Source organism: Elephas maximus, chromosome 1 (genome assembly GCF_024166365.1).
Source record: "Elephas maximus indicus isolate mEleMax1 chromosome 1, mEleMax1 primary haplotype, whole genome shotgun sequence".
Lineage (NCBI taxonomy): Eukaryota > Metazoa > Chordata > Mammalia > Proboscidea > Elephantidae > Elephas > Elephas maximus.
Window position 1 is genome coordinate 57,720,727 of NC_064819.1, and position 16,967 is coordinate 57,737,693.

Consider the following 16,967-nt stretch of genomic DNA (forward strand, 5'->3'; position numbering starts at 1 on the left):
TGCAAAGACCCTCTTTCCAAGCAAGGTCATGTTCACAGGCAGCAGGGGCTAGGACTTAAACTTATTTTGGAAGGACACAATTCAACCCGCCGCAAGTGCTCAGGAAGCATCACTTCGTGAGCTCACAATAGTGAGATTCCAATGGCCCAGACCTGGGCCGGGCGCAGGAACAGCCTCAGTGGAGGCTCCACAAAGGCCGGGCCTTGAGGGAAGGGGGCCCTGAAGCCTCAGACCTTGCCTTTCCATCTGCAGACAATGGCCTGCCGTGGGAAACTGTGCCTACTTTTTCACTGACGGCTTTTGCTTCCCCTTTTAGTTCCAGGCCCTTTGCCATCTCCTGGGAGGGTGGGAGCCCAGCGGGGTGTAGTAAAACCCAGGAGCTGGACTATCACAGGGGAGGGAGGAGAGTCCCGTTACCACGGGGGAGGCAAAACGTTTGTCTCCATCAGTTTCCATGGTACAAGCCAACGCAAAGCGCAAAGCTGGAGAGCAGGGTGGGGAATGGGAAATGCATTTGACCAAATACCAATTTCTTCTTAGGAACTGTGAGAAGATAGACGCGTTCTGCAGTTGGTGTGGCTGGGAGCAGGGAAAATCGCACGACCCACAGGCGTCTTCCCAGAGTGTCTTCCTTCTACTGATGATTTGTGGCAGGGGGCAATTAAACATAGTTTATATTAAAATAAATTTAGGCACATTTGGAACAGGATTCAAATTTTGTATTCACTTTTTTAAAAGAATTTTCCTACTAGGGGCCATGCCTCCAAGATAACCTCTCTGTCTCCCAAAGTACGCATTCTCTTTTCCCCATCCTTACAAATGTTTCTGAAGAGTCTGGACGTCTCATTTACAGGAAGTGAAAACACTAGAGGCTTCACACTTGGGTCTGACTCCCAGTACAGCCAGTGACTAGCTGTATTCTGTTAGCTACTGTATTCTGTTATATGCAATATTACGTCGTGTATTATGTGAGTTACTCTTCTGGGCCTCAGTTTCTTCATCTACAAAATGAAACTGATTAACTCTTTCCTCACAGGGTTTTTCTAATTCAATTGTGGTAAAATACACACAACATAAAAGTTGCCATTTCAACCATTTCCAAGTGTACAATTCAGCGGCATTGTTGTAAGCACCGTGCTGTGCAATCATTACCATTATCTAGTTCCAAAAGTTTCTCATCACCCCAAACAGAAACCCAGGACCCATTATGGGATAACTCCCCATCTTCCCTCCCCTCAGCCCCTGGTAACCACGAATCTACTTTCTACCTCCACGCATTTGCCTACCGTAGATATTTCATATAAGTTGGATCATACAGTATTTGCCCTTTTGAGTCTAGCTTATTTCACTCAGCACAATGCTTTCAAGGGTCATCATGTCATGACGTGTAACAGAAGTTCATTTTTCTTTATGGCTAAATAACATTCCATTGTATGTACAGTATGTACCACGTTTTGTTTATCCATTCATCTGTTGATGGGACACTTGGGTTGTTTCCACTTGCTGGCTGTTGTGAACAGTGCTGCCATGAACACTGGTACACAAGGATCTGTCTGAGTCCCTGCTTTCAAGTCTTTAGGGTAGATCCTGGGAGCTGACTTGCCCTCACGGGGCTGTTTTGAGAATAAATGAGATAACTTCTGTGTGTCTGTTCATGCCCTGCACACACTAGGCCGTTGAGACTCTGCTAACAGCATTAACAGACACCTGACTTGGACCTGGCACTTCCTCCTGAAAACTGGGTTGGGTGGGGATCAGTGAGACACAGGGCCTTATAAGAAAGAGTCCAGGTGGAACTTCCTTTTCAAATTTCCCCTTTTGAAATGCCTGAAATCTTGATTGCGGTGGGTTACATGGGTGTGCACATTTATCAAAACTCACTGAATTATACACTTAATATCTACGTGTTTCACTGTATATAAATTTACCTCAATAAAAAAATTGTTTTTCAACAAAATTGCCCCTTTGGTGGCACAGATGGTTAAGCACTCGACCACTAGCTAAAAGGTTGGTGACTCAAACCTACCCAGAGGGGCCTTGGACGACGGGCCTGGCGATGTGCTTCTCAAAGGTCACAGCCTTGAAAACCCTACGCAGCACAGTTCTACTCCGCACACATGGGGTCCTCATGAGTCGGAATCAACTCAATGGCAGCTAACGACAACACTCAAACACCAATTTGGCATATTTAATTCAGAGTGTCTTCACCAGTGCACAAATAGTGCCCAAGGGGCTCACACCTGGGTGTCTAGTTTTGAATGACATGCTTCCCTGAACTCTGAAAGGAAGTCACTTAGGCTTCTAGTGGTCTGGAGGCAGGCTGCAGCTCTGTACACAACAACACCTCACCGCCTCCTGCTCTGCCTACCAAGCACCTAAATGACTGGTGACTTCTCTTTCTTGCTGGCCAGAACCAGGGCAAACCGGCAGGCTAGCACCCAGAGCAGCACTCCAGAACCAGGGAGGGAAATTTGGGGGCTTAGGCCCTTTCTAGAAAGCCTCTCTATTTGCAAAGATACCCCAGGCATTAGTTGACTCTTTTTATTTCCTCTAACACAAAACATGAGCTAGTTGCAGTAACACTGGGTGTTTAAAAGTGATGGGCTGGACAACTCCTTTGGAAAATACACAGGGTTTTTGTTTTGTTTTTAATAAAATACAACATATTTACATAAAAACCTAACAATTGCATTCCTAGAAATTTAGTAAAGAGAAATGAAAACATCTGTCTACACAAAACACCAGATCATAAAAGTCTATAGCAGTTTTATTCACAATAGCCAAAAAAAAAAAAAAACCAGAAACAACTCCACGTCCGCTAGCAGGTGGATGGGTAAACAAATCGTGGTGACATCCATAAATTAGATTACCACTCAGAAATAAAAATAAATGAACTCTCAATACATGCAACAATAAGGAGAAATCTCAAAAAAATTATGCTGAGTGAAATAAGTCAGCCACAAAAGGTCACATACATACTCTGCGACTATTTATATGGCATTGTAAACCAGGCAAAACTAAGCTACAGTAACAGAAAGCCATCAGTGGTGACCTGGGCTGCAGGTAAGGTAGGGGCGTGGAGAATGGGCCACAAGGGCACACAAGAAACTTTCTGGGATGATGGAAATATTCTGGATCTTGGCGGGGTGGTAGCTGCACAGATGGTTATCAAAAGTTATCAAGCTATGCACTTAAATGGGTACGTTTCATTGTATGTAAATTATCCCTCAATCAGAGAGAGAGAAGGAAATGTGGTCTTCTGTCTTTGAGCCCGGTGTGTTCCTTTCCGGGCCCACACCACCAGGGGTGGGCAATGCATTGTTTCTCATTCTCCTAAAATCCCCCACTCAGCTCTTCACTCACTCACAGGAAACTGATTTCCATCCTGAGGGGATTACAGTCTGTAAAACCTAGTAATAACCTAGGAAACCATGGGAACACTGATTTTATTTTTACAAGGACCAAACTCCTGATAACCCTGGAGGGAAAATAAGTTTCCATTATTTTCTCTCACTCTTTAGAGGAGGGCAGAAGCTCTAGAATGGACATAGTACGGGGAATTACACTGAAGCATGAATAATGTCCGGGCTGACGTTCCACTGGTATCCAGCATCAGTCACACTGGAGGTGAAAAAATCAAAAATTAAATACGTATTTACCAGTTGGTAAAACAGATACTTCCCCACCCCTATCCTGAGATCCCTGAATATCTCCCCATCATCCAGAACCCTTCCCAGGAACCATCCTTTGACCTCTCTGTGGTCTAGCAACTTAAAGGGTTAGCCCTGCCACAGCCGGAGACCACCATGACCCCACCCCAGTCTCACGTGGCTTCTGTGCTCTTAGATTGATGCCTGGCCATACGGGCTGGGAACATAGTTTTTATGGCCCCCTCTGAACGATATGAATTAGGAATAATTCACCAGATGACAGTGATTGGAAGAGTACACATTTTGTCAGGATGGAGTGCTGCCATTAAAAAATAAAAATAACAGTGGGATGTTTTTAGGCACATAACATGTAAAACTGCTTAAGGAATGATTCCACTTTTAAGCCCTACTTTGGCCCTGATTGCAGCCTTGTGTCTCACTGCCAGATCAACATTTTAAATGAAGGGACAAAGGAAGCATCTGGAAAGACCAGAGAAAAAAACCACATCTAGAGGTTGAAGGCCAGCTCTAGGGATGGGAGGGGGAGCACAGAGGCCCGGAGTGAAAAGTCCTCCACAGGCTGAGTGGTTCTCCACCCTATTAAGTAAAGTGAAATGAATGAGTGTCCTCTCCATCACTCCGTATAACAAGTAGTCATTGATGCTCAAGTATTGGGGGTGGGGATAGGAAACAACGGTTTACTGTCCAGTATCCCCAGCAAAGATTATTTCTCCTCAACAGGTGTGGGGACAGCCAGTAATGGGATTACTCACTTGTGTAAACTAGTGGCCTCTCCGCCAGGAGAAAATAATTTTATGTTTCAAATTTCTCCATACAAAATGAACTTGAAGGAATTGGGATCTATTTAATGAGGACATTCCAACTGACTGTGTCAGCCTTGTGTGACATTATAGACTATGGAGAAGACTGGAAAGACATAACAGCCAGTGGTAAGGTGTGCGATTGTTCAGATCCTGATTCAAGAATGCCAACTGTAAGAGAAATTCTAGAGATGATAAAGAAAACCTGAATCCGCGCTGTGCACTGGGTGATTTGGGGAATTCTTGTTCATTCTTATGGGTCCAATAGTGACATGGTGATCTTTTTTTTTTTTTTTTTAGTCCTTATCAATTAGAGATGCTTGGTTATGTATTTATACGTGGAATGTCACGGTAGCATTTAAAGTATTTATGGATGGATGACATTATTTAAGGAGCACTGATGGCACAGTGGTTAAGCGCTCAGCTGCTAACTGAAAGGTTGGCTATTGGAACCTACCAGCTGCTCTGCAGGTGAGGGATGCAGGAGTCTGCTCCCATAAAGATTTACAGCTATAGAAACCTTATGGGGCAGTTCTACTCTGTCCTATATATAGGGTTGCTGTGAGTCAGAATCGGCTGGACGGCAAGGGGTTTGGTGACATTATTTGCTTGAAAATTTTGTGGAAAAATTAACTAAACAAAAAGAAATTAAGAAGATAGTTCCATTTACAATAGAGTCTAATCAGTAAAATACTTAGAAATAAATTTAAGAAGAGTAAAAATTGTACTCTGAAAACTAAAAAATATTGAAAGACATTAAAGAAGATCTAAAGGAATGGAAAGATATCCCATGTCCATGGATCAGAAGACTTAATATTGTAATTCCCTGTACTGTGTCCATTCTAGAGCTTCCACCCTCCTCTAAAGAGGAAGAGATAAAGGAACGGAATCTTATTCTCCCTGCAGTGTATCAGGAGGTTACTCCTTTTAAAAATTACGATACTCCCTGAATTGATCTACAGATTCAATGCAGTCTCTATCAAAATCCAGCCAGGCTTTCTTTTTTTTTTTTTTTTACAGGAAATGACAAATAATCTTAAAATTCATATGTAATACGAGGGTCCAGAATAGCCAAAAACAATCTTGAAAAAGGAAAGCAAAGTAGGAGAACTCATACTTTCCTATTTCAAAATTTACTACAAAGCTGCAGTAATCACAGCAGTGTAGTACTGGTATAAGGACAGACATATAGATTAATGGAATAGAACTGAGAACCCAGAAATAAACCCTCACACTTACAGCCAACTGATTTTTAACAAGCGTACTATGACAATTCAATAGGGAAAGAATAAAAAAATTATTTTTCAACAAATAGTTCTGGAACAATTTGGATATCCACATGCAAAAGAATGAAGGTGGACCCTTACGCATACCATACACAAAAATTAGCTCAAATGTATCACAAGTCCTAAGTGTAAGAGCCTAACACTATTGAACTCTTGGTAGAAAAGACAGGAGTAAATCTTTGTGGCTTTGAGTTAGGCAAAGCCTTCTTAGATATGACCCTAAAAGCACAAGGGACAAAAACGAAAAACAGATAAACTGGAGTTCAACAAAATTAAAACCTTTTTTGCTCCAGAAGATACCATCAAGAATGTGAAAACACTACTTAGATAATAGATAAGAGTTATTTTAGGTGAAGGGAAAGACAACACAATACAGGCGAGGTCAGCACAACTGGACTCAACTAAAAGCAAAGAAGTTTCCTGAATAAAGTGAACACCTCGAAGGCCAGCGTAGCAAGGGCGGGGTTTTGGGGACCATGGTTTCAGGGGACATCTAAGTCAATTGGCATAATAAAATCTATTAAGAAAACTTTCTGCACCTCACTTCAGAGAGTGGCGTCTGGGGTCTTAAACGCCAGCTAGCAAGCAGCATCTAAGATGCATCAATTGGTCTCAATCCATCTGGAGCAAAAGATAATGAAAAACACCAAAGACACAAAGTAATTATAAGCCCAAGAGACAGAAAGGACCACATAAACGAGAGACTACATCAGCCTGAGACCGGAAGAGCTAGGTGGTGCCTGGCTACAACCGATGACTGCCCTGATAGGGAACGCAACAGAGAACCCCTGAGGGAGCAGGACAGCAGTAAGATGCAGACCCCATATTCTCATAAAGAGACCAGACTTAATGGTCTGACTGAGACTAGAAGGACCTGGAGGTCATGGTCCCCAGACCTTCTGTTAGCCCAAGACAGGAACCATTCCCAAAGCCAACTCTTCAGACAGGGATTGGACTGGACTATGGGATAGAAAATGATACTGGTGAAGAGTGAGCTTCTTGGATCAAGTAGACACATGAGACTATCTTGGCATCTCCTATCTGGAGGGGAGATGAGAGGGCAGAGAGGGTCAGAAGCTGGCCATATGGACATGAAAAGAGAGAGTAGAGGGAAGGAGTGTGGTGTCTCATTAGGGGGAGAGCAATTAGGAGTATATAGTAAGGTGTATATAAATTTTTATGAGAGACTGACTCAATTTGTAAACTTTCACTTAAAGCACAATAAAAATTAAAAAAAAAAAAAGAATGCGAAAACAAAACCCATAGAATGGGAGAAAATATTTGCAAATCATATATTTGATGAGGGACTTGTATTCAGAATATGTAAAGAACTTCTACAAGTCAATAATAAAAAGGCAAATAACCCAACTTAAAAACTGGGCAATGAATTTGAATAGACATTTCTCCAAGGAGGATATACCAATGGCCAACAAGCACATGAGAAGATTCTAAGTATCCTTAGCCATCCAGGATATACAAATCGAAACCATAATGAGCTATCATTTGACTAGGAAGGCTAGAATAAAGAAGACAGAAAGTAACAAGTGTCGGCAAAGGTATGGAGAAATCGGAAACTTCATACACCACTGGAGGGAATGTAAAATGATGCAGCCACTGTGGAAAAGTCTGGCACTTCCTCAAAATGTTAAACATAGAGTTATCCTATGCCCTAGAGTTCTACTCCTAGACGTATACCCAAGAGAAATGAAAACATATGTTCACACGAAAGTTTGTACATGAGTGTTCATAGCAGCGTTACTTATAATAGTCAAAAAAAAGAAACAACTCAAGTGTCCATCCACTGGGGAATGGATAAACCAAACGTGCTAGATCCATACAGTAGAGCATTACTGGACAATAAGAAGGAACAGAGTACTGATACATGCTACAACATGGACGGGCCTTGGAAATGTTATGCTAAGAGAAAGAAGTCAGTTATAAAAAGCCAGATATTTCATGATTCCATTCATATGAAGGTTCAGAATGGGCAAATCTACAGAAAGTAGATTGCCTAGGGCCGGGGGGGAAAAGTCCCTGGGTGGAGCAAGCAGTTAAGCACTGGACTGAAATGTCACAGCCTTGAAAACCCTATGGAGCACAGTTCTACTGTGTAACACATGGGGCTGCCAAGAGCTGGAATTGACTTGGAGGCAACTGTTTTTGTTTTTTTTTTAGGGCTTAGGGGAATGGTGTTGGGAGAAATGAGAAACAACTGCTAACGGTATGGGGTTTCTTTTGGGGATAGTGAAAGTGTTCTAAAATTGATTGTAGTTATGATGTGCAACTCTGTGAATACATGAAAACCATTGAATTGTACACTTTAAGGAGCCCTGGTGGTGCAGTGGTTAAGAGTTTGGCTGCTAACCAAAAGGTTAGCAGTTTGAATCCACCAGCCGTTCCTTGGAAATCCTATGGGGCATTTCTACTGTGTCCTATGGGGTCACTCTGAGTCCGAATCGGGTTTGGTTTTTTTAACAGGTACACTTCAAAAGGGTGAATTGTATGGTACGTAAACGATATCTTAATAAAGCTGCTAAAACCTTTTTTTTTTTACAGAAAAAAAGGTGGGGAGATACGGATGAAACATGAACAGCAAAACATTTCCTTTTTTTTTTTTAGGATTTCTTTTTTTAATACTTTATTTTATTTTTGTTCTTAAAAATATACACAACAGAACATACATCAGTTCAACAATTCCTACGTGGACAATTCAGTGACACTGATTACATTCTTCAAGTTGTGTGACCATTCTCATCTACCATGTTTCCAATTTTTTTTAAGAAAAAACTATACTTTGAAATCAAAGTTTAATTTTAAGACTAGAATTAATTCCCATGATGAATAAATAAAACAATGAGCTCAAGCATAACGATTGTTGAGGATGTCTCAGGACCGGGCAGTGTTTCGTTCTGTTGTGCATAGGGTCACTATGAGTCGGAACCGACTCGACGGCTTCTAACAACAACAACAACATTTTGAAATGTATATAGAAAACGACTAGCAAAGACTTTGCCAGATGTTCCAAAACAAGGAACCATTTCAGGGGTCCCAAGGGTAAGAGTTTGATTCAGGCTTGGCTGTTTCTTGTACTTGGAAGTTACAAAGTCGCGAGCTCATCAAACAGTCGTCTAAGCCAGCCCCTTCCTAGAATTGAGGAAAACTGCAGGCAGCCGGCAACAATGAGGGACTTGCCCAAGCTTCCTGCTTTTCACAAGACTCTAATGAGGATCAAATGAGACCACGAGCATGGCTTTTTAAATACCTTGGCTTGAGACTGTTTTTTTTTCCTGCCACAGTCCTGGACAGTGCAGATAGGGACCAGCAATATAAGACCTTGAAGGAAGAGGTGATGTGATACAAAGGAGAAAAAAAAAACCTACATTAGAAAATATTTATGCGGCAGATTCCCGAGCTTTTGGTGGTAGAAGTGGTGACAGTGGTCACGGTGGAGCTTGAGACGGGGTGAGACTTAGACAACCTTATCCAGCGCAGGAGAGGGGAGAGGGTATTTAGAACTTCTATTTCTGCTGCTGTTTCTACTTCCATCTTTCCTAAAAAAAAAAAACACCACCAATTGCCATCAAGCAGACTCCAACTCATGGTGACACCATGGAGGTCAGAGTAGAACTGTGTTCCATAGGGCTTTCAATGGCTGATTTTTCAGGCCTTTCTTCTGAGGCACCTCTGGGTGGACTCAAACCTGCGACCTTCCTGTTAGCAGCCAAGCGCCTAACTGTTCACACCACCCAGGGGTTCCTCTACCTTTCCTACTAAAAGTATGCAGGGTAGGATAGGGCAAGATTGAAGAAAAGTGGCAAAGATGAACAGAGCATGGGGTGGAAAAAAGATCACCATTCTTAGTATTTATCTCTGCTCAGTCCCTGACCCCAACCCATCAAGGGCCTGAAGGATCCGGGGCCAGGATGAGTCTGCAGATACTGGCAAGGATTTTTCCTGCCATCCCGATCCCCCCTTCACCAGCTTCTGAGGCCGTCTTCTCTATCTCCAAAGAACAGGACTTCGGCCTCTGCATTTGGGGAATATTATGCTCTCCCAGTGGTGATATTTTGGGTCTTTTTGGTAGAAGGCAGGAACAGGCAGTGGTGGAAATATCCTGCGAATGTTCTCTGAACAAGGAACCAGTAAAGTACGGACATCTGGCCCTGGGATTTTGCTGGCTCCAGGGATGTCACTGAACACCCACTAACACTAATTGCTTTCACGTCTGCTTCCATTTCTAGTGGAAATAAAATGCCTCTCTGGCTAATGGAAAATGAAACACCCATTTGCTCTTTGTTTACCGTGTTACATAAGAGCTCTCTCTAGGAGCCCTCCTCCCGGGCCCCACCTGAAGCCCTTTGCAGGGGATGGTATATAAAGCTGGTGAGCGCTCCCTGCGTCCAGGGAACCATGGCTTCCAGGAAAGGGCTCCTTCATTCCTGCTTGTGCTGGTGGTGGCTGTTAGCTGCCGTTGAGTCAGCCCCAACTCAGGGGCACCCCACGTACAACAGAACGAGATGCTGCCCGGTCCTGTGTCATCCCCGTGACTGACTGGATCGAACCTTTGTGCTGCACAGGGTTTTAACTGGCTGACTTTTTCGGAGGTAGACTGTCAGGCCACCTCGGTAAGATGGACTGGCACAGGGTTTATTTGCATAGGATTTATTTGTTGATGATAATAGGTCACCCCACTTTTGACTTCCACTCTGGAGGGCCAGCCTCCTGCTCTTCCTCTCTTACTGATGAAGACTGCTACACCCCTAACTAGACTGTAGATTCCTGGGCTGCAGGGTCTGCATGTTCCCTGTCACCTTCTGTAGTCTTCAACCCCCTCCGTGTGCCACCTACTCAGTGCGGGACACAGAGCAGCACTTCCTGACCAGACTGGCTCAGGGGCTTGGAATAAAGAATCACCTTAAAAGCAAAGCCCTTTATCATGTCTCTTTGAAGTGTCTTTGAGACACAAATGCTACAATGGCTGAGAAAATTGTCCATGGTGGCCACGTTGGAAGGGCTTATCTTAGAATCAAAACCTTCTTCAAAGCAGGGGTTAGGTTTTTGTGTAAATACCTTCTGCCCAGCTATGAGGTTCTGCATGTAGCAAACAAGGAAAAATGCAGCTCAGACGGGGCACAGAGGATCAGCTATTACAACAGGACTAAGTGAGCTGGCTATTCCTTAGTTACTGGATTTCATCAGGACAGAACTACAAACACAAACCCTTTGTTTAATGTAGACGGTGATGAAATAAATAGGGTGGCTCCAACTCAGCTTCCCGCCTCCCATACTCACCCCACCAACCCTTCCGGATTGCCCAACCAAAGAGCACAAGTTCGAGGAATACTGCTTCTTGGGTCAGCTTCCGAAGGACAGGAGCCCTTGGCTTTGCTCCCAGAAAAACAGTGATCTGGAGAAGGTATGTGAGAAATGAGCCTTGGTTCCCTGGGTCCCTACCAAGCACAGCAGAGAAAGAGAGTGGCGGCAACCAGCTGAACACCATGCTTCGTCCACGTGGAGTGTTTCTGAACTAACATCTTTCTCCAGCTCAGGAAAAAAGCCTCTTTGAGCCTCACATAATTGCACATGAACTTGGGCTGGCTGCAGCAGGCACAGGTTAATTTCCTTTCCTCCTTAGGGCGGGACCCAATTCCAGCTGTCTCGCTTAGCCTAATTAAATTTTCCACACAATGTGGCAAGCGCCTTATCTTAGGCAGCAAGGCAAGAACTTCTCCTTGCTCCTCCCTGGCCCCTGATGTCTGAAGTGAAAGTTGGATGATTGGCAAATTTTTCTTAAAAACGACGGTACTTGTGGGCCACAAGGTGTTTTTCTCACTGCCCAAGGTGGCTGCCCTTCCAGTAAAAATGTGTATTCCCCAGGGAGGACCCCCCCTCCCTTGAGACTGGCAAGAAGAAAAGATAAAGCACCGTGGAAAGTAGCTCAGATGAACAGCTCGCAACCTGGAGGAAAATAGGCCAGTGGGTTGAAATGAAATCCGGCCACAAGCAAACAAAAGATTTAAGAACAAGAGAGAATCTGATGCCTGCCTAGCACAGTCCTGGTACTCAGTATCCTCAGTGCTTTCACGGACCTCATCTGGTCGACAGCAACTTTGAAATGACTTTACTGGCTCTAGAGAAATGACCCTTTCACACTCTCTTGGGAAGCGGGAGGAAGCAGCAGAGGTGACCTGTCAAATCTTAAAATTTCGCTTAGGGTTAAAATGGCAAATTTTATGTTGCGTATATTTTACCACAAAAAAAAAATGTATTTTATAGATTTTGTATACACACACGCACACAGGTAGAAATTAAAACCAAGAAAAATCTGAAGAAAATAAAACGAGCACCCAAATCCCACCACCAATCAAGTAAAAAAAAAAAAAAAAAAAATTTTTTTTTTAACCCACTGCCATCAAGCCAATTCTGACATAGCAATCCTGTAGGGCAGAGTAGAACTACCCCATAGAGTTTCCAAGGAGCCCCTGGTGGATTTGAACTATTGAAGTTTTCGCTAGCAGCCGTAGCTCCTAATCACTATGCCACCAGGGTTTCCCATTAAATTAAAAAACATTAGGTGAGTGCAATTCCAGTTCCACTGCCCATCTGTCAGTTTGTTGTACTATGGCGGCTTGCAGTGTTGTTATGATGCTGAAAACTATGCCACTGGTATTTCAAATACCAGCAGGGCCACCCATGTTTCAGCTGAGCTTCTGGACTACGACAGACTAGGAGGAAAGGCCTGGCAATGTATGTCTGAATATAAGCCAGTGAAAACCCTATGAATCACAACAGAATACTGTTTGATACAGTGTTGGAAGATGATGAACCCCCTAGGTTGGAAGGCACTCAAAATACACAGTGGCTGCTATGGACACGTGCATTGAACAATGGTCATGGAAACCATACAGAACTGGGCAACATTTCGTCCTGTTGTACAGGGGGTTGCCATCAGCAGGAGCAGACTCAACAGCAGCTAATGACAATTCCAGTTACCTCTTTATGTGCACACACTGCTAGGACGATGATAGACTTATAGGCAGAAATCACTTTAAAAGGAGTATACCGCATACTGTCTTTAATAAGGAGGATTCCATTATTTCAATTCAAAGAAACCAAAATGGAACAGAAGCTGCTCAATTTCTGAACTGATACAGATTTCTAGCTTTTTTAGCACGGCAGGATTCTGAAGGCAGGGTGAACATCCAAGGCCAACATCCAAGGTACCCGACATCAGGAAGGTAGGTAATGTGGAAATGCAGCCCTGAGCCCCAAGCCATTTAAAATGTTTTCCTTGGCACTACGGAGAGACGGCCTGAATTGAGATAAGGGAGCAAGTGCTCGTGGAATGGTGCTCTGTCTGCTCAGGGCCCTGGCTTTAACAGTGCCTGTAACTGGCCAGGCCTGGTGTATGGATGAGTTACCTGACCTTTCAAGAAGGGAGCCTCCACCCAGGCTTCCTATGTCCTGACCACACCTATGAAAGTCAAAGGGCTTTAAATACCTAATGTGCCTGCAGAAGGAAAGTGGAGGGAAATCTGATAGCTTAGAATCACAGACCTCACAGAGTTTAATAATGTATGTCTGACCAGTCTGGATCTAAGAAGAAAAAGAGAGAAAGAAGGAAGAAGGAGTCAAACCCTCACCTACTCCCATAACCTCACTCCTCATCTTCCGCCTCAAGCAACTATCCAAACCAAAACCGGTTGCTTTCAGTCAATTCCGACTCATACCCCCCAAAAAGCACACTGCCGTCGAGTTGGTCACGCCTCATAGCGACCCTATAATTACTCACACAACAAAGCAGAACACAACCTCAAGGAGACACTGGGAACAAGGATCTCCTCATGATTGTGTGGTATAGCCTTCAGTTCTCACCAGAAGAGCCGAGGGCTCTGCCGACAGCCAACCACGTATGCAGATCTGTGAGAGTGCAGTGCTGCTTCATGGAACAAACCAGAAGGGAGGAGAAGCGAAAGGTGAGAGGTTGCAGGCAAAGGGCCGCCTGGGAACAGAGAAGAACAGAGAAGCCAGCTGTGAACAGTTGGCTCCAAGCACTGACTAAATTAAACCTGCTGTTGTTGGGCCTGCCTCCGTCACTACCAAGTGAGGACCAGCAAAGACATCAGCTGTCCATTACCATCCAATTTAAATTTGCAGCCTGTTTCCCTCTGAAGAAGTTACAGAGTTTCACCTGAGGGCCTCCTGTCCCCATGCAAACGTACTCGGTTAGTCCCACAGGCAAAGGTAGACAAAGGTCTTCATCCCAGCCCGTGAGAGGAACCAGGCATGGCGTACAAATGTTGTTGTTGACTTATGGCAACCCCATGCACAACAGAAGGAAATGCTGCCAGGTCCTGAGCCATCCCCATCTTCAGGTCTGGATCAGATTGCTGTGATCCATAGGGCTTTCATCAGCTGACTTTCAGTAGATTGCCAGACCTTTCTTCCTACTCCGTCTTAGTCTGCTAGCTCCGCTGAAACCTGTTAAGCATCGAGCAACACACAAGCCACCACAGACAGATGGGTGGTGGCTGCACATGAGGTACATTGGCTGGGATCGAACCGGGGTCTTCTGTGTGGAAGGCGAAAATTCTATCATTGCACCAACAATGCCTCAGTGTGAAAATACCCAAACCAAACCCACTGTTGTAGAGCTGATTCCAACTCATAGCGCTCCTGTAGGACAGAGTAGAACCACCCCATAAAGTTTCCAAGGCTGTAAATCTTTACAGAAGCAGACTGTCACATCTTTCTTCTGCATTGTGGCTGGTGAGTTTGAACCACTGACCTTTCAGTTTGCAGCCGAGCACTTTAACCACTGCACCACCAGAGCTCCTTCAGTGTAAAACAGCACCTCAATATTTTCTTCCCTTCAATCAGTTGAGATGATACTTCCTACAATCCGTTCATTGACATTATTTGCAGTGAGAAACTCAGGTGAAGTCTTTACTTAGGGAGTGGCATGGAGAAGTTCAAGTGCATGGGTTTTGGAATCAGAGGGCCTGGTTCCAATTCTTGCTCTGCCGCTGAGTCCAACTACTCCACTGTTTTGTGTCTCTGTTCCCCGGTCTGTAAAATGAGGGAAATAATAGTTTTTGTTGTTTTTACCTTAGTGCTGAGGAGCCCTCGTGGCACAACGGTTAAGTGCTTGGCGGCTAACCGAAATATTGGCGGTTCAAACCCACCCAGTGGCTCTGCGGGAGGAAGACCTGGCGATCTGCTCCTGTAAAGATTACGGCCAAGAAAACCCTAAGGGGCCGTCTTACTGTGTAGCACGGGGTCACTATGAGTTGAAATTGACTCAATGGCGCCCAACAACAACAACGCCTTAGAGGTACTGCGTGGATTAAAGAAGACAACCCACACAAAGGGCTCAGAGCAGTGCCAGTGCGTAGGTAAGAGCTCAGATATTGGCTGGGATATCATTATGACCACTTTGCACAAAATAGGCCATCATTTTAGCAGAGCTCATTTTCGGCCAGTAGGAACCACTGGCATAAGAGCCAGTATCAGTTGTGAGGCATCAATGGCTCCCCCCCTCCCCCCATCCAGTTATTATTCTTATACCAGCAGTCCTGGGCCACAGAATCGCCCTCTGGCTACAGAAATCGGCAAATCAGAAATCTGCTCCCCACATCAGCCTTCCATTCCGGGCTTACACAGCTCAGTGCTTGGTGTGTTTGAGCCTGTCCTCCTCCTTCCTTTGAAGCCTGAAACCCAGTTTTGTTGACCAAATACAGTAAACGGGTGGAGGGGCTCCTCTGAGAAAAGCCATTATCGAATCCTCATCTGCAAAGCCCTTCAGGACCCTGGCTGCTCCTGAGAATGTCCTCTTTGGAATAATATGACAGAGTCGCTATGACAATAGGGATGACCGCTGTTTGCTCAGCCCGGCTCACAGTCTTTCAAGCAGTCTCAGAGGCACCCACTGCATCAGTCTGAACTGGGAATGAATTTATTCCAGGACATGGAGGGAACCCAGGCCGGTGGCCCACCCTTTGGCTCTGTCACTGAGTTAAACCTCGGCTAAACATTTCCCCGGAATGCTTGCACCCAAGACTCGTGTGCCACTTGTACCTACGTTCTCCATCCTCAGAAAGCCTTTTGCAGGGCCACCGGCCACACAACTTGGTAAAGCTTTTGTCCACAGTGCCCTGGCCCCTTCACACTCTCTTGGGTACTGGGAGGAAGAAGCAGAGGTGACCTGTCAGTCTTAAAATTTTGCCGAGGGTTAAAATGACAAATTTTATGTTGTATATATTTTGCCACAATAAAGTAAATGTATTTTATATATACACACACACACATATACACATGCAAATAGAAATTATAATAGGATGAGACAAAACTATAACTGGAAGTGCCGATATTTCCTTCCTGTACCCCAATGGATTGTCTTAGTACCCCCATTTGGACACCAGTGATGTAGAGCAAAGCAACTCAGAATGGGGTCCCCCAAACTATTTTATTACTAGTGTGTGATACAATGGAGCCCTGGTGGCCCAGTAGTTAAAAGCTCACTGCTAACCAAAAAGCTGGCAGTTTGAATCCACCAGTTGCTCCTTGGAAATCCTGTAGGGCAGTTCTACTCTGTCCTATAGGGTCACTAGAAGTTGGAATTGACTCAACACCAACAGTATGGTGTTTTTTTGTTTGTTTGTTTTTGGTTTGTGTGATACAATGAAGGAGTCCTGGGTGAAACAGTTAAGTGCTCAGAGCTGCTGACTGAAAGGCTTGGTGATCTGCTTTTGAAAGGTTATAGCCATGAACCCCCTAGGGAATGCATTCAGTTCTACTCTGATGCAAACTGGGTTACCAGAGTTGGAATTGGCTTGATAGCAACAGGTTTTGTTGTGTGTGTGTGTGAGAGAGAGGGAGAGACTAAATAAGCATAAAAATGGAGAGAAAGTATCTAGAAACTTTTATAGCTGTTTGATTAAGTCAAGGTAAACTTATGTGTCCATCTAATACAATAATTAAAAAACGTGGCACCTAGGGACTGGCCACCCTGTTTGCTGAGTGTTGTTTGACCAGCCTTTTGCCTCCATTTCTCACTCTTGGCACCAAGGTGCATGGGCATGGCCAGAATCAGCATGCAGGATGACGAGGAATCAGCAGGCATGCCTCATTCTGAAGATAACAAAAGAGGTCTGATCCAAGAAAAACCAATAAAAGCCTTGCTAATGTTTTTTTTTAATGGAAGGCACCCA

At 44.3% G+C, this 16,967-nt stretch overlaps 1 protein-coding gene across 1 annotated transcript in view; it reads right to left on the reverse strand.

The window, feature by feature from the left end:
- Window positions 1–16,967, reverse strand: part of GFOD1 (glucose-fructose oxidoreductase domain containing 1) — a 156,657-nt gene that overhangs the window by 38,310 nt on the left and 101,380 nt on the right. The gene's annotated exons all lie outside the window — the stretch shown is intronic.